The 24,925-nt window shown below is 48.7% G+C and overlaps 1 protein-coding gene across 2 annotated transcripts in view; it reads left to right on the top strand.

Moving 5' to 3' along the window:
• The first annotated feature begins 5,835 nt into the window (after positions 1-5,835).
• The window catches only part of WDR31 (WD repeat domain 31), a 105,301-nt gene continuing 86,211 nt past the window's right edge, over positions 5,836-24,925 (top strand). The window contains exon 1 of one of the 2 annotated variants that reach the window (XM_063936202.1): positions 5,836-6,096. The gene's annotated coding sequence lies outside the window, so the exon portion shown is untranslated. The remainder of the gene's footprint in view (positions 6,097-24,925) is intronic. The other variant, XM_063936201.1, reaches the window with a different exon arrangement.

Genomic DNA, 24,925 nt, shown 5'->3' with positions numbered 1-24,925 from the left:
TTTATAATAAGGCTACAGTCATGTGACATTTGCTGATGCTTGCTGCTGATTGGCTTCCTGATATGTTCCAATCACTGCCATTGGCTGGTTTCTCCAGTGGGCGTTATATATTAGGCACATTTTAGGCAAATCAAGACCAATCCACGAATGACTGACAAATGGCCAAGAATGTTTTATATTACTGGGATGAGTTATCAAACCTCCAATAGAGATCAAGTGGAGGTGACCAACCAGATTCTGGCTACCATTTTATAGAACATACAAGATAAATGATAGTGAGAATCTGATTGGTTGCTACGGACTACAGCTCTTTATAAGGCTTGATACATCGTCCCCAGTGGTCAGGGCCGTAACTAGGGGTGTGCGAGCAATGCCGTCACTCAGCGCACAGGGGTCAGGGGTCGGCATCGTTGCTGCCCCACAGCAAGGAAAGGAATAAGAGGGGTGAAGGGATTTCTACTCCTCCATCTTTAATGACACTGTGTAGATACAATAGGTGTTAGAGAATGAGGACCATTAATAATCACAGGTTGTGTAAAGCAAAATTTGCTTAGCTATATAGATTATATGGATCAAATTCACGCTTGTAATTTGCATCACTTGTTTATTCCTCAGTATGTACCTCATCAGAATGTGTGCTATGGACAAATCAGGAAATTGTCGCTGTTTCCTCATGAGTGAGTCAGGAACAACGTGTTAGACCTGTTTTTCCCAAGAAGAAAAGGCCTGTTTCTCAATTTCACAACCAGGACTGACAGGTTGGGTAACACTGGTTATAATGTGCGGAGTCCGCCTTCAGCCGTCACTAGGCACTGCCACACGCCTCGCTAGATCATCACTTCTCACAGTTACCTCACATCTGTCCTGGCCGAAACTGAGGCCTTTATTCATACTTTATTCATGATTTCAGGCAGATTGCAACACCTATTCCCACCCGTGAGGGAGTGGGCTCTCCGGCTCAGTAAGGGTAATCTCAGGGTGCTAGAGGAATGATGAATTGCAACGGAATGATGAATTATGAAGGCAACAGAATCTGCAGAGCTGATGCTAACACAGGTGTCTACTCAGCAAGTAGCTACTTGCCCGTGTTTGTGTGTGTGTGTATATATATATATAATATATATATATATAGGGCTTGCTGACTTCCCAACTGCCCCCTCTGCCTATGCAGCTGTCATGGCATCAACATATGCAGTCGGTGCGGGGGCGTAGAGATGTGAGCATGTAATTGCGTCCCTGCTCACAGCTATACAATGCCCAGACTACCAACATTTTAAAGTAGGGGGCTACAATGACGCGATTCAGTGTGGAGAGCGTCATCGCCTCGCCCACTTTCGCTTGGTAGGCAGGCGGCTTCTGGGGTGTGTTGGCGGTTGCAAGGGTCTGCAGGCGGCTGTAGGTGGGTCGTGGCTGGCACCGAGAGATTTGCCTTTTTTTTCTGGGCGCCAGGAGTGCCGCATGATGTTTCGGGAGCCTCCTGGCCGTTCTGGGACAGTAGGCAAGTATGATATATGTCCCGTCTCCACAATGTGCGTAGAGTGAAAGCCTGGGCACACACCCCAATGACTCCCACTGCGAGTGAGGGAAATAGAACAGACTTGGGAGAGGAGGAGGACTGGCTATCCAGAGGTAAGTATGGGAGCGGGTGAATGGGACAAAGATGGGAGGGGAGCCACGATGGGGCATGGGGTCGGAACTGCGACAGAGTTAGGGGAGGGGGGACAGCAGAGATTGAGGTGACTGGGTATCAATGTTTCAGGCACAAATGGTCCTTTCTTAAGCTGTTATGTAGCAATAAATGGCTCCCGAGAGCCGAGTTGCCGAACCACCATCCACCGGGAGGCAGGACATGCAAGCTACGCGGCGGGGGTTAAATTTAGGCTCCCCAGAGAGGGTTAGGCTGCAGGGTGGGGGGGGGGGGGGGGGGGGGGGGGGGGGGAGGGTTGGGTTTAGGCTTAGGCACCACCGGGGAGGGTTAAGGTTAGGCTACGGGGAAGGGGAGAGGGTTAGGTTTAGGCTGCGGGGATGGCGGGTTAGGGGGCCAGGGGGAAAGGGTAAGTATATCTGATCATCGGGATGCTGCGGTCGGTATTCTGACGGCCGGCATCCCAAACGCCAGCCAATGAATCCCAACCCCAACTTGCTCAGTGCAAATGTTCCAGAGTGCCATCAGTTTCTCTCTCTCTCTCTATATATATATATTATCTAGGTTTATAGTAGGGGTTAGGGACTGGGGGGGGGGGGGTTAGGGTTAGGCTGTGGGGGGGAGGGTGGTTAGGGTAAGGCCGCGGGAGGGTTATGTTACTTCGGGCCAGTCCTCTACAAGGGTCTACATTACTCAGAAATGGTATGACAGTGTCATACTGTTTATGAATGTAACGGAGTAACACAGTCACTTTTTGGTGGAGTCTTTCCGACTGGACCGACATAGCGTGTGCAGCACGCGCTACATTGGTGACAGATCTGACGAGTATTGACCGGTCGTCAGGCTCTGGTGCAGTGTACACTGTAAAGGTGCATACACACCAGGATGTCCTCAGCGAGAGCCATGTGGCCGAATGCAGCATGTCCCCAGCAATCCAACCTGGCCCCCTCCTTCCCTGTCGCTGCCATCATTGGAAAGGGTGTATGCACTCACCCCGCGGGTCCCATCGTTGACGACTTCATATCGCACCATAAGGGGCCCATTTATCATTGAATATTTGCAGCTTAATCCCTGAAAACATAAATGCAATCAAGATGCTGGCATTCGGCATCCCGGCAGTCGGAATGCTGGCATCCTGAAACTGCTTGGAATGCCGACGCCGGCATCCCCGACATGGATAGCAATGCCGGTGCGGGGATGCTGAACACCAGAATCCCAATTGAGCCGGCACTGCAATTTTCCACTGTTAAAAGCCGGGGTGTGGGGGCTAGGTGTATGTGTTATGCAGAGCCGGCGCTACCCGCTCAGCAGCTCCTGCAAAGCAGGAGGCGCTGGTCGAAGAGGCGCTCTCCCCGCTCTGCTGTTGCTGCTGGCTCCCGGCTGCCGCTGCGTCTGTCTGTCACACTGTATGACAGACGCAGGCAACATGAAGCGCGGCTCCGGCTCCCACCCTCCTGTTTCTACACCCTCCTCCCCAATGAACTCTCCCACACAGAGACGGCTTTCAACCCCCTGCCGCCCACCGCAGATCCGATCTGATCTGCGGTGCTGCGGTCCCTGCTCTCAGCTGTTCATATACACAGAGCCGGCGCCGCATACTAGCGCTACAGGACAGCTGAGCGACGGCTCAGCTGTCCAATAGCATGTGAAACAGCAGCCTGCGGCTCAGTCATTGGCTGGGCACGCAGGCTGCACAGATGAGAGAAGAAGGAGGAGGGCTGATCCCGGACGGCATGTGGAGCCCTGTGTCACAGCAGCCTGTCAGCAAACAGTAAGGCTGCCTTTTTAATAAGATTTTTCTTTGCGCTGCTGCTAACATTAAAATTTACATCTTAGGCTGTGGGTCTCTCACACACACACACACATATACGTATATATATATATACACACACACACACACACATATATATATATATACACACACACACACTATATAGTGTGTATGTGTGTCTGTGTCAGTAGCGGATCTTGCCACGGGCAAGCAGGACTTTTGCCCGGGGCGCCGCCTTCCGGAGGGCGCGGCACCGTGGCAAGATCCGCCACTGCTGTCCGCTGTGTCCCCCGTCCGCCTCCGCCCGCCTCCTGTGAAGGGAACTAGACGCTATGCGTCTAGTTTCCCTTCGTGGAGAGTAACTTTGCTGAGCGGTGCGCGATGACGTCATCGCGCACCGCACAGCATAGGTCCACTCCACGAAGGGAATTAGACGCATAGCGTCTAGTTTCCCTTCGTGGAGAGGACCTTTTGCTGTGCGGTGCGCGATGACGTCATCGCGCACCGCTCAGCATTCAAGCGGCGCTAGCAATGTACAGGGGGCGTAACTGACCACGCCCCCTGTATTAGGCCACACCCCTTTTCCTGCCCGGGTCGCAGAGCGCCCTTGAACCGGCCCTGGTCTGTGTGTATATATACTATATAGTGTGTGTGTGTGTATATATATATATATATATATAGCACAGTGACTGATGGCGGCACTCTTTGGAAATAGGGGGTTCTCTGCAGGGCGAACGAGTCAGAACTGCGCATGCGCGGCATTCACATTGCGCATGCGCGTCGTTGCCCGGTGACGGAGGCGCGCACAGCGAACAAAGAAAATTAAGCCGAACACAAGAAGATTGACAGCGGAGAGGCGTTCCGGTGCGGATACTCACCGTTGGATGCCGTTTTCGTGGAGTGGTCATTCGATCGCAGGCGTGTCCAGGCAAATGGAGGGCGGATGTCTGACGTCAACGCCGGGAGGAACGTCGCTGGATCTATCGCACAGGGTGAGTATAACCAGCCTTACTCCTCAGCAGCATAAAACTTTTTTAGCTCAGCAGGGCTGCACAAGCAAACGCAGCCCCGCTAAGCTAAAATACACTCCCCCATAGGCGTGGATTAGTTAATCGCACAGCAGCAAAAAGTTGCTGGCTGCGATCAACTCAGAATTACCACCTTAATACAGAAAGAATCACACACGACTAACAAGTCCTTGTTAGTCGAACATTTCGGTGTTGCCACGTCAAATCCGGAACTGAATAGTCTGAAGTGATCGCAATCGCTGAGTAGGTTTTGAGCTACTCTGAAACTACACAAAAATTGCGATGCAACCGTTCGCACTTCTGCTAAGCTAAAATACACTCCCAGTGGGCGACGGCATAGCGTTTGCACGGCTGCTAAAAACAGCTAGCGAGCGATCAACTCGGAATGACCCCCATTGTGTATAAGGAGCACTACTGTGTGTCGTAATGTGAATTAGGTACAGAACTGTCTGGTGCACTATGAATCAAAGGCACTACGTGTGGTATAATGTGAATACGATTGTGATACTGTGTGGCGTAAATTGAATTTGGGACACTATTATGTGGTCACGCCCCTTCCATGTGAGACCACGCCCCTTTGTCGAGCACTGTCCCTTTATTACATATGGGAGGGAGGGCGCAAATTTATTGTTTGCAGGGGGGGCGCCGGACACCCTAGCACCGGCCCTGGTGTTATGTTTGGTCTGCAAGGGGAGGGTTAGGCTGCTGCGGTTGGAGGGTTAGCGCTAGGCTGCGGGGAAGGGGGTGGGAGGTGGTTAGGCACCCCCGGGGAGGGTTAGGCTGCTGCTGTGGGAGGGTTAGCGCTAGGCTGCGGGGAAGGGGGGGGGGAAGGTGGTTAGGCACCCGCGGGGAGGGTTAGGCTGCGGGGTAGTGAGGGTTAGGCTGCAGGGACGGTGGGTTAGGCACCACTGGGGAGGGTTAGTCAGGCTGTGGGAAAGGAGGGTTGGGGGGGGAGGTGGGAGCGGGACCCTCCCCGGCAACGGCCGCCACGCACCAATGGTCATTATCGCGGTATCCTATTACAGGCCGTTCTCATCTGCCGAAAATGGACCACGATTGCACAAAAACACACGGGATCCAGGATAAGTCCCTGATTCCATGTGTTATCGCAGCTCAAGCAGCCCGCTTATCCGCGATAAGTGCCGGCATCGGAGGGAGGAGCGCGCCACATCGAGAATAAGAGGATAGCTCCCAGCGATACAATTACCTGCGGGTAATTGGATACCGTCAATAGAAATACCACCATCATCTATTTGACAGGTTTTATACACAGTGAGGAGGGATCACCTAAGATCCCCCTCTTATACCCTTATACAGTACAGCCGCGGCGGGGATCAGTGGTCGGGGCATCTGACAGCCGCACCAGCCGATCCTCTGGGCCTATTTACGTGGGGTGGCCTGGAGTTGAAGCAATAATCCGGCCCTGCCGGAGGCTGAGCTCGCTGTACAGCACGCACGGAACAAGAACAGAGACAGCCGGGAAGGTCCTCTAGTGTAGGGGCGGAACCCGTGTGTAGGGGCGGAGCACGGACGCCTTTCCTGGTGACACCCGGTCCCTGGTAACCGGCGGCGTCACTAGGGAGCCCAGGAGACGGCGATACATAGCGGAGGGGAGGATGGACGAGCCCCGGGGGCAGCCTGTGCCGGGCTGGGTAATATACATGTACCTTCCTCTCAGCAACCAGGCTGTGTGTATGTCTGAGTGTTCCCTGTGTACATGCTGCACCATACCATTACATACTACATACACTGTATATACTGCACCTCACCACTATATACTACATGCACTGTATATACTGCACCTCACCACTATATACTACATGCACTGTATATACTGCACCTCACCACTATATACTACATGCACTGTATGTATTGCACCTCACCACTATATACTACATGCACTGTATATACTGCACCATACCACTATATATTACATGCACTGTATATACTGCACCTCACCACTATATACTACAGACACTGTGTATACTGCATATTATCACTGTATACTGCGTGCACTACTGAACCATACCACTATATACTACATGCACTGTATATACTACACCTCACCACTATATACTACATGCACTGTATATACTGCACCTCACCACTATATACTACATGCACTGTATATACTGCACCTCACCACTATATACCACAGACACTGTGTATACTGCATATTATCACTGTATACTGCGTGCACTACTGAACCATACCACTATATACTACATGCACTGTATATACTACACCATACCACTATATACTACATGCACTGTATATGCTGCACCTCACAACTATATTTCTCTATCGTCCTAGTGGATGCTGGGGTTCCTGAAAGGACCATGGGGAATAGCGGCTCCGCAGGAGACAGGGCACAAAAAGTAAAGCTTTTTCCGATCAGGTGGTGTGCACTGGCTCCTCCCCCTATGACCCTCCTCCAGACTCCAGTTAGATTTTGTGCCCGGCCGAGAAGGGTGCAATCTAGGTGGCTCTCCTAAAGAGCTGCTTAGAGAAAGTTTAGCTAGGTTTTTTATTTTACAGTGATTCCTGCTGGCAACAGGATCACTGCAGCGAGGGACTGAGGGGAGAAGGAGTCAACTCACCTGCGTGCAGGATGGATTGGCTTCTTGGCTACTGGACATCAAGCTCCAGAGGGACGATCACGGGTACAGCCTGGATGGTCACCGGAGCCACGCCGCCGGCCCCCTTGCAGATGCTGAAGACAGAAGAGGTCCAGAATCGGCGGCTGAAGACTCCTGCAGTCTTCAAAAGGTAGCGCACAGCACTGCAGCTGTGCGCCATTTTCCTCTCAGCACACTTCACACGGCAGTCACTGAGGGTGCAGGGCGCTGGGAGGGGGGCGCCCTGGGAGGCAAAATGATTACCTATAAAGGCTAAAAATACCTCACATATAGCCCTAGAGGCTATATGGAGATATTTAACCCCTGCCTAATTTCTCTAAATAGCGGGAGACGAGCCCGCCAGAAAAGGGGCGGGGCCTATCTCCTCAGCACACGGCGCCATTTCCTCTCACAGTTCCGCTGGTCAGGACGGCTCCCAAGTCTCTCCCCTGCACTGCACTACAGAAACAGGGTAAAACAGAGAGGGGGGGGCACATTTATGGCGATAATTTGATATAACAAAGCAGCTATAAGGGAGCACTTATTATAAGGCTATCCCTGATATATATATAGCGCTTTTGGTGTGTGCTGGCAAACTCTCCCTCTGTCTCCCCAAAGGGCTAGTGGGTCCTGTCTTCGTTAGGAGCATTCCCTGTGTGTCTGCTGTGTGTCGGTACGTGTGTGTCGACATGTATGAGGACGATATTGGTGTGGAGGCGGAGCAATTGCCAAATATGAGGATGTCACCCCCTAGGGAGTCGACACCGGAATGGATGCCTTTATTTATGGAACTACGGGATAGTGTCAACACGCTAAAGCAGTCGTTTGACGACATGAGGCGGCCGGACAATCAATTAGTGCCTGTCCAGGCGACTCAAACACCGTCAGGGGCAGTGAAACGCCCTTTGCCTCAGTCGGTCGACACAGACCCAGACACAGGCGATGACTCCAGTGGTGACGGTGACGAATCAACCGTATTTTCCAGTAGGGCCACACGTTATATGATTTTGGCAATGAAGGAGGCGTTACATTTAGCTGATACTACAGGTACCACTAAACAGGGTATTATGTGGGGTATGAAAAAACTACCTATAGTTTTTCCTGAATCAGAAGAATTAAATGACGTGTGTAATGAAGCGTGGGTTGCCCCTGATAAAAAACTGATAATTTCAAAGAAATTATTGGCATTATACCCTTTCCCGCCAGAGGTTAGGGAGCGCTGGGAAACACCTCCTAGGGTGGACAAGGCGCTAACACGCTTATCTAAACAAGTGGCGTTACCCTCTCCTGAGACGGCCGCACTTAAAGATCCATCAGATAGGAGGATGGAAAATATCCAAAAAAGTATATACACACATGCAGGTGTTATACTACGACCAGCTGTAGCGACTGCCTGGATGGGCAGTGCTGGGGTAGTTTGGTCAGAGTCCCTGATTGAAAATATTGATACCCTGGACAGGGACAATATTTTACTGTCGTTAGAACAAATAAAGGATGCATTTCTTTATATGCGTGATGCACAGAGGGATATCTGCACACTGGCATCACGGGTAAGTGCTATGTCCATTTCGGCCAGAAGAGCTTTATGGACGCGACAGTGGTCAGGTGATGCGGATTCAAAACGGCATATGGAAGTTTTGCCGTATAAAGGGGAGGAGTTATTTGGAGTCGGTCTATCCGATTTGGTGGCCACGGCTACAGCCGGGAAATCCACCTTTCTACCTCAAGTCACTCCCCCACAGAAAAAGGCACCGACTTTTCAACCGCAGCCCTTTCGTTCCTTTAAAAATAAGAGAGCAAAGGGCTATTCATATCTGCCACGAGGCAAAGGTCGAGGGAAGAGACAGCAACACGCAGCTCCTTCCCAGGAACAGAAGCCCTCTCCGGCTTCTACAAAAGCCTCAGCATGACGCTGGGGCTCCTCAAGCGGACTCGGGGATGGTGGGCGGTCGTCTCAAAAATTACAGCGCGCAGTGGGCTCACTCGCAGGTAGATCCCTGGATCCTGCAGATAATATCTCAAGGGTACAGGTTGGAATTAGAGACGGATCCACCTCGCCGTTTCCTGAAGTCTGCTTTACCAACGTCCCCCTCCGAAAGGGAGACGGTTTTGGAAGCCATTCACAAGCTGTACTCTCAGCAGGTGATAGTCAAGGTACCTCTTCTACAACAAGGGAAGGGGTATTATTCCACTCTTTTTGTGGTACCGAAGCCGGATGGCTCGGTAAGGCCTATTCTAAATCTGAAGTCCTTGAACCTGTACATAAAGAAGTTCAAGTTCAAAATGGAGTCACTCAGAGCAGTGATAGCGAACCTGGAAGAGGGGGACTTTATGGTATCCTTGGACATCAAGGATGCGTATCTCCACGTTCCAATTTACCCCTCACACCAGGGGTACCTCAGGTTCGTTGTACAAAACTGTCACTATCAGTTTCAGACGCTGCCGTTCGGATTGTCCACGGCACCTCGGATCTTTACAAAGGTAATGGCCGAGATGATGATTCTTCTTCGAAGAAAAGGCGTATTAATTATCCCATACTTGGACGATCTCCTAATAAGGGCGAGGTCCAGAGAACAGCTAGAGATGGGATTAGCACTGTCTCAAGAAGTGCTAAAACAGCACGGGTGGATTCTGAATATTCCAAAATCCCAGTTAATGCCGACAACTCGTCTGCTGTTCCTAGGGATGATTCTGGACACGGTTCAGAAAAAGGTTTTTCTCCCGGAGGAAAAAGCCAAGGAGTTATCCGAGCTTGTCAGGAACCTCCTAAAACCAGGAAAGGTGTCTGTACATCAATGCACAAGAGTCCTGGGAAAAATGGTAGCTTCTTACGAAGCAATTCCATTCGGCAGATTCCACGCAAGAATTTTCCAAAGGGATCTGTTGGACAAATGGTCAGGGTCGCATCTTCAGATGCACCTACGGATAACCCTGTCTCCAAGGACAAGGGTGTCTCTTCTGTGGTGGTTGCAGAGTCCTCATCTATTGGAGGGCCGCAGATTCGGCATACAGGATTGGATCCTGGTGACCACGGACGCCAGCCTGAGAGGCTGGGGAGCAGTCACACAAGGAAGAAACTTCCAGGGAGTATGGACGAGCCTGGAAACGTCTCTTCACATAAACATTCTGGAACTAAGAGCAATATACAATGCTCTAAGCCAGGCAGAACCTCTGCTTCAGGGAAAACCGGTGTTGATCCAGTCGGACAACATCACGGCAGTCGCCCATGTGAACAGACAGGGCGGCACAAGAAGCAGGAGTGCAATGGCAGAAGCTGCAAGGATTCTTCGCTGGGCAGAGAATCATGTGATAGCGCTATCAGCAGTGTTCATCCCGGGAGTGGACAACTGGGAAGCAGACTTCCTCAGCAGACACGATCTTCACCCGGGAGAGTGGGGACTTCATCCAGAAGTCTTCCACATGCTGGTAACCCGTTGGGAAAGACCAATGGTGGACATGATGGCGTCTCGCCTCAACAAAAAACTGGACAGGTATTGCGCCAGGTCAAGAGATCCGCAGGCAATAGCTGTGGACGCGCTGGTAACGCCTTGGGTGTACCAGTCGGTGTATGTGTTTCCTCCTCTGCCTCTCATACCAAAAGTATTGAGAATTATACGGCAAAGAGGCGTAAGAACGATACTAGTGGTTCCGGATTGGCCAAGAAGGACTTGGTACCCGGAACTTCAAGAGATGATCACGGAAGATCCGTGGCCTCTACCTCTAAGGAGGGACTTGCTTCAGCAGGGTCCCTGTCTGTTTCAAGACTTACCGCGGCTGCGTTTGACGGCATGGCGGTTGAACGCCGGATCCTAATGGAAAAAGGCATGCCGGAAGAAGTCATTCCTACTTTGATTAAAGCAAGGAAAGAAGTAACCGTGCAACATTATCACCGAATTTGGCGAAAATATGTTGCGTGGTGCGAAGATCGGAGTGCTCCGACGGAGGAATTTCAACTGGGTCGATTCCTACATTTCCTGCAATCAGGATTGTCTATGGGTCTCAAATTGGGATCTATTAAGGTTCAAATTTCGGCCCTGTCGATTTTCTTTCAAAAAGAATTGGCTTCAGTCCCTGAAGTCCAGACCTTTGTGAAGGGAGTGCTGCATATACAGCCTCCTGTGGTGCCTCCAGTGGCACCGTGGGATCTCAATGTAGTTTTGGATTTTCTAAAATCTCATTGGTTTGAACCACTAAATAAGGTGGATTTGAAATATCTCACTTGGAAAGTGACCATGCTTCTAGCCCTGGCTTCTGCCAGGAGAGTGTCAGAATTGGCAGCTTTATCTTACAAAAGCCCATATCTGATTTTCCATTCGGACAGGGCAGAACTGCGGACTCGTCCGCATTTTCTCCCTAAGGTGGTGTCAGCATTTCATCTGAACCAGCCTATTGTAGTGCCTGCGGCTACAAGTGACTTGGAGGACTCCAAGTTACTGGACGTTGTCAGAGCATTAAAAATATATATTGCAAGAACAGCTGGAGTCAGAAAATCTGACTCGTTGTTTATATTGTATGCACCCAACAAGATGGGTGCTCCTGCGTCTAAGCAGACGATTGCTCGTTGGATCTGTAGCACAATCCAACTGGCACATTCTGTGGCAGGCCTGCCACAGCCTAAATCTGTAAAGGCCCACTCCACAAGGAAGGTGGGCTCATCTTGGGCGGCTGCCCGAGGGGTCTCGGCATTACAACTTTGCCGAGCAGCTACGTGGTCAGGGGAGAACACGTTTGTAAAATTTTACAAATTTGATACTCTGGCTAAGGAGGACCTGGAGTTCTCTCATTCGGTGCTGCAGAGTCATCCGCACTCTCCCGCCCGTTTGGGAGCTTTGGTATAATCCCCATGGTCCTTTCAGGAACCCCAGCATCCACTAGGACGATAGAGAAAATAAGATTTTACTTACCGATAAATCTATTTCTCGGAGTCCGTAGTGGATGCTGGGCGCCCATCCCAAGTGCGGATTATCTGCATAAATTGTACATAGTTATTGTTAACTTATTCGGGTTATTGTTGTAGGAAGCCATCTTTCAGAGGCTCCGCTGTTATCATACTGTTAACTGGGTTTAGATCACAAGTTGTACGGTGTGATTGGTGTGGCTGGTATGGGTCTTACCCGGGATTCAAAATCCTCCCTTATTGTGTACGCTCGTCCGGGCACAGTACCTAACTGGAGTCTGGAGGAGGGTCATAGGGGGAGGAGCCAGTGCACACCACCTGATCGGAAAAAGCTTTACTTTTTGTGCCCTGTCTCCTGCGGAGCCGCTATTCCCCATGGTCCTTTCAGGAACCCCAGCATCCACTACGGACTCCGAGAAATAGATTTATCGGTAAGTAAAATCTTATTATTACATACACTGTGTATACTGTACATTATCACTGTATACTGCGTGCACTGCTGCACCATACCACTATATACTACATGCACTGTATATACTGCACCTCACCACTATATACTACATGCACTGTGTATACTGCACCTCACCACTATATACTACATGCACTGTATGTATTGCACCTCACCACTATATACTACATGCACTGTATATACTGCACCTCACTACTATATACACTGTATATACTGCACCTCATCACTATATACTACATGCACTGTGTATACTGCACCTCACCACTATATACTACATGCACTGTATGTACTGCACCTCACCACTATATACTACATGCAGTGTATACTGCACCTCACTACTATATACTACATGCACTGTGTATACTGCACCATACAATTATATACTACATGCACTGTATATACTGCACCTCACCACTATATACTACATGCACTGTGTATACTGCACCATACCACTATATACTACATGCACTGTGTATACTGCACCATACCACTATATACTACATGCACTGTATATACTGCACCTCACCACTATATACTACATGCACTGTATATACTGCACCATACCACTATATACTACATGCACTGTATATACTGTATGTTATCACTGTATACTGCGTGCGCTACTGCATCATACCACTATATACTACATGCACTGTATATACTGCACCTCACCACTATATACTACATACACTGTGTATACTGTACGTCATCACTGTATACTGCGTGCGCTACTGCACCATACCACTATATACTACATGCACTGTATATACTGCACCTCACCACTATATACTACATACACTGTGTATACTGTACGTCATCACTGTCTACTGCGTGCACTGCTGCACCATACCACTATATACTACATGCACTGTATATACTGCACCTCACCACTATATACTACATGCACTGTGTATACTGCACCTCACCACTATATACTACATGCACTGTATGTATTGCACCTCACCACTATATACTACATGCACTGTATATACTGCACCTCACTACTATATACACTGTATATACTGCACCTCATCACTATATACTACATGCACTGTGTATACTGCACCTCACCACTATATACTACATGCACTGTATGTACTGCACCTCACCACTATATACTACATGCAGTGTATACTGCACCTCACTACTATATACTACATGCACTGTGTATACTGCACCATACAATTATATACTACATGCACTGTATATACTGCACCTCACCACTATATACTACATGCACTGTGTATACTGCACCATACCACTATATACTACATGCACTGTGTATACTGCACCATACCACTATATACTACATGCACTGTATATACTGCACCTCACCACTATATACTACATGCACTGTATATACTGCACCATACCACTATATACTACATGCACTGTATATACTGTATGTTATCACTGTATACTGCGTGCGCTACTGCATCATACCACTATATACTACATGCACTGTATATACTGCACCTCACCACTATATACTACATACACTGTGTATACTGTACGTCATCACTGTTTACTGCGTGCGCTACTGCACCATACCACTATATACTACATGCACTGTATATACTGCACCTCACCACTATATACTACATACACTGTGTATACTGTACGTCATCACTGTATACTGCGTGCACTACTGCACCATACCACTATATACTACATGCACTGTATATACTGCACCATACTACTATATAGTACATGCACTGTATATACTGCACCATACCACTATATACTACATGCACTGTATATACTGCACCCCACAACTATATATTACATACACTGAGTATACTGTACATTATCACTGTATACTGCGTGCACTGCTGCACCCTACCACTATATACTACATACACTGTGTACTGTACGTTATCCCTGTATACTGCGTGCGCTACTGCACCATACCACTATATACTACATGCACTGTGTATACTGCACCTCACCACTATATACTACATGCACTGTATATACTGTACGTTATCACTGTATACTGCGTGAGCTACTGCACCATACCACTATATACTACATGCACTGTATATACTGCACCTCACCACTATATACTACATACACTGTGTATACTGCACCTTTACCATTATATCATACATGCACTGTATATACTACACCTTACCACTGTATAGCACATGTACTGTGTATACTGTACCTTATCACTGTATACTGCAGGCGCTATTGCACCATACCACTATATACTACATACACTGTGTATACTGTACCTTATCACTGTATACTGCGTGCACTACTGCACCTTTCCATTATATACTACATACAGTGTATATACTGCACCATACCATTATATACTACATACAGTGTATACTGCACCTACCACTATATACTACATGCACTCTGTATACTGCACCTTATTACTGTATACAACATGCATTGTATATACTACACCTTATCACTGTATAATGCGTGCATTACTGCACCTTATCATTATATACTACATACATGGTATATACTGCACTTTATCACTGTATACTGCACCTTACCATTAAATACTACATACACGGTATATATTGCACTTTATATACTGCACCTTACCATTAAATACTACATACACGGTATATATTGCACTTTATATACTGCACCTTACCATTAAATACTACATACACGGTATATACTGCACTTTATATACTGCACCTTACCATTAAATACTACATACACGGTATATACTGCACTTCATATACTGCACCTTACCATTATATACTACATACACTGTATATACTGATCCTTATCACTGTATACCACATGCACTTTGAGAATGATTGCTGCCCTATAAATGAACAACACAAGACAAGGCAGTTGTGGTGCTGCTGTCCTCCTATCCTGGGTGACCTGGATGAGACGTTGGCAGATATTCCCCACAGCACACAGATATAGATTGAGGCTGGCACCAGGAGGATTAGTTTAGAGTAGGTGCCCGTAGAGAAAACGCTTTCTGGTACTGAGGGGGGTAAAGAGCGCCGAGCTCGTGTCTGAGATTAGACTATACGGCGTGCTGGTGGGGAGATTTTTTTTATTAATTTTTTTTTTAGTTTGACGCCCTAAAATGTTGCTCACATAGGTAATGATCTGTAAATCAGAATTAATCAATTTAGAAAATGGACACAGCAGTGTTATTATATCATTATTAATGCCTTCACTAGTTAGTACTGGTGAGCGGCCGTTTCACCAAACAAATGTTCATTGAGACCCAATATTGGTGCGGATTCTGACGCTGCAGCGTCTGTGTGTGCGTCTTTTGCCGGTATTGCTTATGCGACTTTATACAAATACCGCTATAGGTCCTTTCCTGATGTGCAAGGTCTGAGACGCATCTTTACTTGGCGGAATACCACTTGGTGTGTTCCAGCCCCGTGCTAGGTGCAGATTCTCTGTCAGTATGGCGTCCAATGTGAGAGATTATCAGTGTTCACTCTAGCACCCTGCATCTGTCACATGCCATGCACTTCCTGCTTCCTGTCTGAGGTGTCGCTCTCTGTATCTCAGTGCTGAGCTACAGACTAGAGTGTGCTAGAAGCACCAGAGTAGAGAGAGCGACACCCCAGGCAGGAAAGAAGACCTGCACTTGTTGTGACAGGTGCATTTTACTAGAATGAACACCAGTTATGCTTTTGGGTTCGCAACCACTTCAGTGACATACCTGCGACACCCCATAACACGGACCATCTCCGTGCGTCACAGGGTCACCACTCTCACCATCTAGGAACGCCCAATACATTTTCAAGACGTTTCTGAGACGATGCGTCTCAAAGACAACAGGGACTCTGTGCGTGCGGGCTCTGGACACATGCGCAGAGCGGCTTAGATGCATGCATAGTAGAAAAGAAAGAGCTCAACTGCATCCGACATTGCATGGGGCTCTGGCTCATTGTGTTTACTTCCTATCCATAGTACCGCTCCCTTTGTGTAGAATCAGAACCCCGGTGTTATGTCTGCAATTATATACCGGCGTATAATACTCTTGGTATACACGTGCATGCCTGAGCACCAGGAGCGGTTCTTGGTGCGGGCAAGCAGTGCCTGCGCCTGGGGGGCGCGTCTGCAGTCACCCCGCAGGCACCGCCGCCTACCCGCACCCCGGCTGCAGCAGACGCCGTGGGCTGTGTGGGAGTCTGCTGCATCCGGCTCCAGTGACAGACACTAGAGGTCATTATTGACCTCTAGTGTCTGTGCGGCGCTGCTATGGGAGAGACGTCATGATGTCTCTCCCATAGAGAGGAGCCGCGGGAGGCCAGACGGAGCAGCAGCAGCGGTCGAGAAGCAGGAGCAGGGCAGTGGTAACGGTTGTTTTTTTTACATTTTTGTTTGTGTTTGTAAGCGGCTACTAAGGGGCACAACTACTGGGGGCAAAGCAACAGGGGGCACAACTACGGGGGCACAGTGACAGGGGGCACAACTACTAGGGACATAGCTACAGGGGGCAAATCTACTGGGGGCAAATCAACTGGGGGGCACAACTACTGGGGTCATAACTGTGGTCACGCCCCTCCCCTATGAAGCCACGCCCCTATCTTTTGACGCGCGCCAGAGGCGTGCACAGACTGTTTTACCGGGGGGGGAGGCACCAGTGTAAACTTTCTCACGGGGCGCCACACGGTGTAGAACCGGCCCTGCTGAGCACCCTACACTATGTGTCAAACCTCTTCCCCTTGGTGCATTATGTACGGTAATATATCCTGTAGCTGCCCCTCCCCATGAGAGCCGTAATGGGCTAATGAGCTTCCTGGTGGTGTCATGCCAATCAGACTGTATATCCCAATGGGATTATGGTGGGATGACTTCCATACGTAATGCCAGGCTTCGGAGCTGGTCAGAAAACACAACATTCTCGTTGGAAATAATCTGTTGGGTTTATTTTGTTCCCCTTGAGGAAACCTCAGTTTAGTCCGACCATTACTAATCTCCCAATGCTCAGATGTGATGAGAGATAATGACCAGAGCTGATAAAGCATCTATGCCCGTGCGCGCTGTAATCTTCTAAGACTCTAAAGTAGATTGCAACGTGTCGACTCTTAATGAGTCATTGTGCTGGCGTCGTCCTTCGCACGTCAGTGTAATGATGTCTATCAGCGATGGTGATAGAGCCGTGCAATTGCTGCTGGGTAATTCATCCAATTTGCGGCAGGTGTGTATGTGTGTGCACTGACCCACGTAAGTATACATGTGAGGCTGTAATGTTAGTTACTCGGTAGACTGAGCGATGTGTCTGTGCCTGTCTAGCTGTAGTTATAGTGTGATAGCTCTGCACTAAGGACTGTTGGGTCTGAGGTGACAGCAGCTCGTGTAGGGTTGAACATATATCATTTGCAGAGCGGTTCTTGCTTGTTTTTGCTCTGCGCATCCTCCGGGATCAGCTGTGCACAATGCACAGTCATTGGCAAAGCAGTCGCATAGCTGCATGCGACTGAAGGGGGCGTAACTGGGTCATAGCAGGGTGTGCGCACGTGTAGTTATGCCTATGTCAGATGATACCCTTCTGACATAGACGTAATTACGCGTGCACTATGGATAGGATTGGACTGATGCAAGTGACCATTGCAAATACACACATTTAGGGCATAATTCAGACCCGATCGCTGTTGTGCGTATTAGCAAGGCGGCGGATTATTGAACAACTGCGCGTGCGTACGGATCGCCAAACTACGAAAAAATCCTGCATCTTTTTTTTAACGCTAAGCGAACGCAGGCTGATTGTCAGGAAGTTGGCGTTTGGGGGTGGTAACCGGACGTTTTCTGGGAGTGTCAGCTCCATCCCAATCCGCCTGTTTGTTTCGCACTGTAGGAGTAAGTCCTGGGCTGCGCACAGACTGGAAAAATCATTAGATGGTGAGTGAGTTGCGAACGGATTTGTAGCTGATCGGCCTGTGCAAAGCTTTTCGCACGGCGTACGCAGACTTGCACAGGGCGGTTATTCACTCTGGCTGGGCGGGAACTATCCGATCGCAAACCTCAGCATATTCGCAGTGGTGCGTTCGGGTCTGAATTAGGCCCTTAGTTCATGCCTGAACAATTCTGACCAACTTGCAGTCAGTGGTACTGTACATCAACCCGAGTGTTATTATTCCTATGGGAAGGTAGTTAGAGGTCATTCAAAATAATAATGCTGCACAGTGGAGGATTTAGAGTATAGATCTTCTTGTACAGTGCTGTGGTATATGTTACAGCTATACAGCTAGTGAACGTAGTATTGGACTGCTTGTCTTTATGCTGTGGGGTTATACTACACAGAGGTAAACATGTTAGTCTGTCATAAAACTAGATATGTGTATTTCATAAGAGCTGTCATCACCGAGTCACGAGGAATGCAGCCTATCAATTCGCTAGGAATCGGTGACATCACTGAGTCACGAGGAATGCAGCCTATCAATTCGCTAGGAATTGGTGACCTCACTGAGGCATGAGGAATTCAGCCTATACATTCACTAGGCATCAGTGACATCACTGAGTCACGAGGAATGCAGCCTATCAATTCGCTAGGAATTGGTGACCTCACTGAGGCATGAGGAATTCAGCCTATACATTCACTAGGCATCAGTGACATCACTGAGGCATGAGGAATGCAGCCTATCAAACGTGGCCGGTCCCTACAGATATTCTGTGTACTTTTCAATAGAGTGTCATAGCCGACTGCCTTCAGTACTGTATATCTGCAGAGATCCAAGTCCTCCTCTTTCAGTTTTGAAACATAAATTTAGAATTTGTTTGCCCTGGAATTGCTCCCACTTTATATTATTAATAGGGTACCCTTCTGGCTGCGGTGCTTGTACAACAATGAAGGAGTTTAGTCATGCTTGGGAAAAACTCAAATCAAGTCAGGAAACTAAACCATCAGTAAGAAAAACAGTTAGATAGATTAGACCAGTTGCTGTCTAACTGCTGTTAGTGATCTATGGGTGGTATCCTATTACAGGCGATAAAACATCAGGTTTTTCACACTTTTTTCCGATGTTTCACCAATGTTTTTTTACAGGCGATCCAAATAGGATCGCCCGTAAAAAAACTGCTTTCCTCCCGAAAAAACCCAGAAGTTCAGTGAAACCTGGGTGTTATCATGGGAAATAGCCCCGTTTTCGCTGCATTGAGCATTTTGGTGGACGTTGGAGATCGATTTACTAAAGCTTCTAAAATATACAAGTGGAGGTTTTGCCCGTAGCAGCCAATCAGATTCTGTCTATCATTTTCTAGTATGCAATCGATAAATTTTAGCTATAAACTAAGTTGTTGCTATGGGCAACACCATCACTTTCTGTTTTACAGGCTTTAGTAATCTGTCATTCTGATGTAGCGGTCACTGGGATCCCCTGTGCTCTCCTTGTGTATGTTGCTGGGATTTGGGAATCTGATGTAGCGGTCACTGGGATCCCCTGTGCTCTCCTTGTGTATGTTGCTGGGATTTGGGAATCTGATGTAGTGGTCACTGGGATCCCCTGTGCTCTCCCTGTGTATGTTGCTGGGATTTGTGAATCTGATGTAGCGGTCACTGGGATCCCCTGTGCTCTCCTTGTGTATGTTGCTGGGATTTGGGACTCTGATGTAGCGGTCACTGGGATCCCCTGTGCTCTCCTTGTGTATGTTGCTGGGATTTGGGAATCTGATGTAGTGGTCACTGGGATCCCCTGTGCTCTCCCTGTGTATGTTGCTGGGATTTGGGAATCTGATGTAGCGGTCACTGGGATCCCCTGTGCTCTCCTTGTGTATGTTGCTGGGATTTGGGAATCTGATGTAGCGGTCACTGGGATCCCCTGTGCTCTCCTTGTGTATGTTGCTGGGATTTGGGACTCTGATGTAGCGGTCACTGGGATCCCCTGTGCTCTCCTTGTGTATGTTGCTGGGATTTGGGAATCTGATGTAGCGGTCACTGGGATCTCCTGTGCTCTCCCTGTGTATGTTGCTAGGATTTGGGAATCTGATGTAGCGGTCACTGGGATCCCCTGTGCTATGGGCAACACCATCACTTTCTGTTTTACAGGCTTTAGTAATCTGTCATTCTGATGTAGCGGTCACTGGGATCCCCTGTGCTCTCCTTGTGTATGTTGCTGGGATTTGAGAATCTGATGTAGCGGTCACTGGGATCTCCTGTGCTCTCCCTGTGTATGTTGCTGGGATTTGGGAATCTGATGTAGCGGTCACTGGGATCTCCTGTGCTCTCCTTGTGTATGTTGCTGGGATTTGGGAATCTGATGTAGCGGTCACTGGGATCTCCTGTGCTCTCCTTGTGTATGTTGCTGGGATTTGGGACTCTGATGTAGCGGTCACTGGGATCCCCTGTGCTCTCCTTGTGTATGTTGCTGGGATTTGGGAATCTGATGTAGCGGTCACTGGGATCTCCTGTGCTCTCCCTGTGTATGTTGCTGGGATTTGGGAATCTGATGTAGCGGTCACTGGGATCCCCTGTGCTCTCCCTGTGTATGTTGCTGGGATTTGGGAATCTGATGTAGCTGTCACTGGGATCCCCTGTGCTCTCCTTGTGTATGTTGCTGGGATTTGGGAATCTGATGTAGCGGTCACTGGGATCCCCTGTGCTCTCCTTGTGTATGCTGCTGGGATTTGGGAATCTGATGTAGCGGTCACTGGGATCCCCTGTGCTCTCCTTGTGTATGTTGCTGGGATTTGGGACTCTGATGTAGCGGTCACTGGGATCCCCTGTGGTCTCCTTGTGTATGTTGCTGGGATTTGGAATCTGATGTAGAGGTCACTGGGATCCCCTGTGGTCTCCTTGTGTATGTTGCTGGGATTTGGAATCTGATGTAGAGGTCACTGGGATCCCCTGTGCTCTCCCTGTGTATGTTGCTGGGATTTGGAATTTGATGTAGCGGTCACTGGGATCCCCTGTGCTCTCCTTGTGTATGTTGCTGGGATTTGGGACTCTGATGTAGCGGTCACTGGGATCTCCTGTGCTCTCCCTGTGTACGTTGCTGGGATTTGGAATCTGATGTAGCGGTCAGTGGGATCCCCTGTGCTCTCCTTGTGTATGTTGCTGGGATTTGTGAATCTGATGTAGCGGTCACTGGGATCTCCTGTGCTCTCCCTGTGTATGTTGCTGGGATTTGGGAATCTGATGTAGCGGTCACTGGGATCTCCTGTGCTCTCCTTGTGTATGTTGCTGGGATTTGGGAATCTGATGTAGCGGTCACTGGGATCTCCTGTGCTCTCCTTGTGTATGTTGCTGGGATTTGGGAATCTGATGTAGCGGTCACTGGGATCCCCTGTGCTCTCCTTGTGTATGTTGCTGGGATTTGGGAATCTGATGTAGCGGTCACTGGGATCCCCTGTGCCCTCCCTGTGTATGTTGCTGGGATTTGGGAATCTGATGTAGCGGTCACTGGGATCTCCTATGCTCTCCTTGTGTATGTTGTTGGGATTTGGGAATCTGATGTAGCGGTCACTGGGATCCCCTGTGCTCTCCCTGTGTATGTTGCTGGGATTTGGGAATCTGATGTAGCGGTCACTGGGATCTCCTGTGCTCTCCTTGTGTATGTTGCTGGGATTTGGGAATCTGATGTAGCGGTCACTGGGATCCCCTGTGCTCTCCTTGTGTATGTTGCTGGGATTTGGGAATCTGATGTAGCGGTCACTGGGATCCCCTGTGCTCTCCTTGTGTATGTTGCTGGGATTTGGGAATCTGATGTAGCGGTCACTGGGATCTCCTGTGCTCTCCTTGTGTATGTTGCTGGGATTTGGGAATCTGATGTAGCGGTCACTGGGATCCCCTGTGCTCTCCCTGTGTATGTTGCTGGGATTTGGGAATCTGATGTAGCGGTCACTGGGATCCCCTGTGCTCTCCCTGTGTATGTTGCTGGGATTTGAGAATCTGATGTAGCGGTCACAGGGATCCCCTGTGCTCTCCTTGTGTATGTTGCTGGGATTTGGGAATCTGATGTAGCGGTCACTGGGATCCCCTGTGCTCTCCCTGTGTATGTTGCTGGGATTTGTGAATCTGATGTAGCGGTCACTGGGATCCCCTGTGCTCTCCCTGTGTATGTTGCTGGGATTTGGGAATCTGATGTAGCGGTCACTGGGATCCCCTGTGCTCTCCTTGTGTATGTTGCTGGGATTTGGGAATCTGATGTAGCGGTCACTGGGATCCCCTGTGCTCTCCTTGTGTATGTTGCTGGGATTTGGGACTCTGATGTAGCGGTCACTGGGGTCTCCTGTGCTCTCCTTGTGTATGTTGCTGGGATTTGGGAATCTGATGTAGCGGTCACTGGGATCTCCTGTGCTCTCCCTGTGTACGTTGCTGGGATTTGGAATCTGATGTAGCGGTCAGTGGGATCCCCTGTGCTCTCCTTGTGTATGTTGCTGGGATTTGGAATCTGATGTAGCGGTCACTGGGATCCCCTGTGCTCTCCTTGTGTATGTTGCTGGGATTTGGAATTTGATGTAGCGGTCACTGGGATCCCCTGTGCTCTCCTTGTGTATGTTGCTGGGATTTGGGACTCTGATGTAGCGGTCACTGGGATCCCCTGTGCTCTCCTTGTGTATGTTGCTGGGATTTGGGACTCTGATGTAGCGGTCACTGGGATCCCCTGTGCTCTCCTTGTGTATGCTGCTGGGATTTGGGAATCTGATGTAGCGGTCACTGGGATCCCCTGTGCTCTCCTTGTGTATGTTGCTGGGATTTGGGAGTCTGGTGTAACGGTCACTGGGATCCACTCTGCTTTCCTTGTGTATGTTGCTGGGATTTGGGAATCTGATGTAGCGGTCACTGGGATCCCCTGTGCTCTCCTTGTGTATGTTGCTGGGATTTGGGAATCTGATGTAGCGGTCACTGGGATCCCCTGTGCTCTCCCTGTGTATGTTGCTGGGATTTGGGAATCTGATGTAGCGGTCACTGGGATCCCCTGTGCTCTCCTTGTGTATGTTGCTGGGATTTGGGAATCTTATGTAGCGGTCACTGGGATCTCCTGTGCTTTCCTTAGTAACATAGGGGGTGATTCAGATCTGATCGATGGGCTGCTCATTTTGCTGTCCTGCGTTGAGATAGTCGCCACCTACAGGGGGAGTGTACTTTCGCAGTGCAAGTGTGCGATCCTGTGTGTACGCCGAGCTACTAAAATCCACTTTGTGCAGTGTGTGCGCAGCCCAGGACTTACTCCTACAGTGCGATCACATCAGGCTGATCGGGCCGGAGCTGACGTCAGACGCTTGGTAACGCCTGCGTTTTTTTTGAACACTCTCAGTAAATGGTCAGTTGCCACCCACAAACGGCTTCCACCATTGCAGTGCATACGCATGCGCATTTAGTACCTGATCGCCCACTGTGCGAAAACGCACAGCAATGATCAGATCTGCATGACTACCATAGTAACAAAGTTTCTGAGGTTGAAAAAAGACAATTTGTCCATCGAGTTCAAGCTGTTAGTGATCTCCTACACTGAAATATTTTTAAGACTAATTTTAACTATGGTGAATGTTTAGCCGTAAACTAAAATACTCATTTGTTTTTTTTGTTTTTTTATTACTGTAGTACATGATTTACCCACCATAACCCTGGATATCTTTATCCATTAGGAATTTATCTAGCCCATTCTTAAAAGTAATGACCGAGTCCGCCATTACTACTCTCTCAGGCAGGGGATTCCAAATACGTATTGTCCTTACTGTGAAGAAACGTTTCCGTCTCTGTGTGTGAAATCTCCTCTCCTCTAACCTAAGCGGGTGTCCACGTGTCCTTTTTGATGATCTTACCAAAAACAACTCCACCGCTAGCCCCTTATATATTTGTAAATGTTAATCATGTCCCCACTTAATCTCCTTTTTTTTCCAGTGTAAACATGCCTAGCCTAGCAAGCCTTTCCTCGTATTCTAGCGTCTCCATCCCCTTAATCAATTTGGTCGCCCATCTCTGAACCTTTTCTAGTTCCAGGAGATCCTTTTTGTAGTATGGTGCCCACAACTGTGCACATTATTTGAGATTTGGCCTCACTAGTGATTTATATAGTGGGAGTATAACACACTCATCCCTTGCATCAATTCCCCGCTTAATGCATGCTAATATCTTGTTTGCCTTTTTTTGCTGCATTCCTGCTTTGGGTGCTACTGCTAAGTTTATCTATGTGAATACCTAAATCTTTTTCCAGTACAGAATCCCCTAGTTTCTCCCCATTTAGTATGTAGGTAGTGTTCTTGTATGGGATTTGGGAATCTGATGTAGCGGTCACTGGGATCTCCTGTGCTCTCCTTGTGTATGTTGCAGGGATTTGGGAATCTGATGTAGCGGTCACTGGGATCTCCTGTGCTCTCCCTGTGTATGTTGCTGGGATTTGGTAATCAGATGTAGCGGTCACTGGGATCCCCTGTGCTCTCCTTGTGTATGTTGCTGGGATTTGGGAATCTAATGTAGCGGTCACTGGGATCCCCTGTGCTCTCCCTGTGTATGTTGCTGGGATTTGGAATCTGATGTAGAGGTCACTGGGATCCCCTGTGCTCTCCCTGTGTATGTTGCTGGGATTTGGGAATCTGATGTAGCG

This window comes from Pseudophryne corroboree, chromosome 8, assembly GCF_028390025.1.
Source record: "Pseudophryne corroboree isolate aPseCor3 chromosome 8, aPseCor3.hap2, whole genome shotgun sequence".
NCBI classification, from domain to species: domain Eukaryota; kingdom Metazoa; phylum Chordata; class Amphibia; order Anura; family Myobatrachidae; genus Pseudophryne; species Pseudophryne corroboree.
This window is presented reverse-complemented; position numbering and strand designations above follow the sequence as displayed.